This window comes from Hemiscyllium ocellatum, chromosome 40, assembly GCF_020745735.1.
Source record: "Hemiscyllium ocellatum isolate sHemOce1 chromosome 40, sHemOce1.pat.X.cur, whole genome shotgun sequence".
Lineage (NCBI taxonomy): Eukaryota > Metazoa > Chordata > Chondrichthyes > Orectolobiformes > Hemiscylliidae > Hemiscyllium > Hemiscyllium ocellatum.
In genome coordinates, this window is record NC_083440.1 from 31,320,620 (window position 1) to 31,322,059 (window position 1,440).

The window sequence follows — 1,440 nt, forward strand, 5'->3', positions numbered from 1 at the left end:
GGTGGTGGGCAACTTTGTTTTACTTCTGCTGATCGGAGTTGGGAGTTGGTGGAAAGGGTGGCTTTTACCCGGGATGAAGTGTTAACATTGAGTGTGAGTACTGAACATGCAGAACGTGACAGATGAATTGTAATCTAGAAGAAAGTTGATTTGCACAAACCAAGTCTTACTTCAACGAAAAGGTGTCTGTTATCTTTCTTATGCAGAAACGAGGTGTGCATAATTAAGCATTAAAGTGCACGTAAGTGAACGAATAAATCTGCTTTTCTGATTCTTTAATAAAGAGTGCAAAATTCCCAGATATACTGCAATACGAGGACCATGCGTGAAGTTGTTGGAGCAAGCTACTAATCCAACTCCTTTCTGCAAAAAATCAGATTCAGTCTTTAAATCAGGAACATATTAGATATTAAGAAAAAACTGACAAGAACTTTATTTTATTTCAAAAATTAAAAAATATTCATAAAATATTTGGATGATCTGTACAATTGGTCATGCCATACAAACGCAAACATTCAATTTCTTTGCATGCAAAGATAAAGTAATCATTTATATTTACAGGCCTGTACCATAACTGTCCATATATTGAGCTGAGGCGTCAGCGGAGCCCACTTACTGTGTGGGCCTCCTGTTCTTTGGCAGGCAAATGTTGCACGGCGGTCTTTCCCCACCTTGCCTTGGCGACAGCTACCCCAAGCTTCAGCGCGCCCCTCAACACATAGTCCTGGACCTCGGGATGTGCCAGTCTGCAACAATCAGTCGGGGTCAGCTTCTTTAGTTGGAAGATCAATAGGTTTTGGACTGACCAAAGCGCGGCTTTCAATGAGTTGATGATCCTCCAGGCACAGTTGATGATCGTGTCAGTGTGAGACCTGGGGAACAGACCGTAGACCACGGAGTCCCGAGTCACAGAGCTGCTCGGGACGAACCTCGACAAAAACCACTGCATTCATCTCCAGACGTCCTTTGCGTAGGCACATTCCAGAAGGAGGTGAATAACAGTTTCGTCCCCTCTGCAGCCGATTCGAGAGCAGCGTGTGGTGCGGCAGAGAGTCCTGGCATGTCAAAATATCTCACAGGCAAAGCACTTCTCACCATCAGCCAAGCAATGGATTGGTGCTTGTTAGAAAGTTCTGGCGATGAGGCATTCTGACAAATGACTTTGACAGTCTGCCCAGGGAACTGCTTGACAGGATCCGCCCTCTCCTATTCCTGAAGGGTCCCAAGGACACTATGTGCTGACCACTTCCAGATGGACTTGTGGTGGAAGGAGTTTTTCTTCAAATATTTCTCTACAAAGGACAGGTGATACGGAACGGTCCAACTACTTGGAGTGTTCCACGGCAGACAGGCCAGATCCATCAATCGCAATACTTGGGGACAGGTAGAAACTCAGTATGTAGTGACACTTGGTGTTTGCGTACCGGGGCTCCACTCACA

The 1,440-nt window shown here is 45.4% G+C and overlaps 1 pseudogene; it reads right to left on the minus strand.

The window, feature by feature from the left end:
• Positions 1-280: 280 nt before the first annotated feature.
• On the minus strand, positions 281-460 carry LOC132834599 (U2 spliceosomal RNA; annotated as a pseudogene).
• Between the last annotated feature and the right edge of the window lie 980 nt (positions 461-1,440).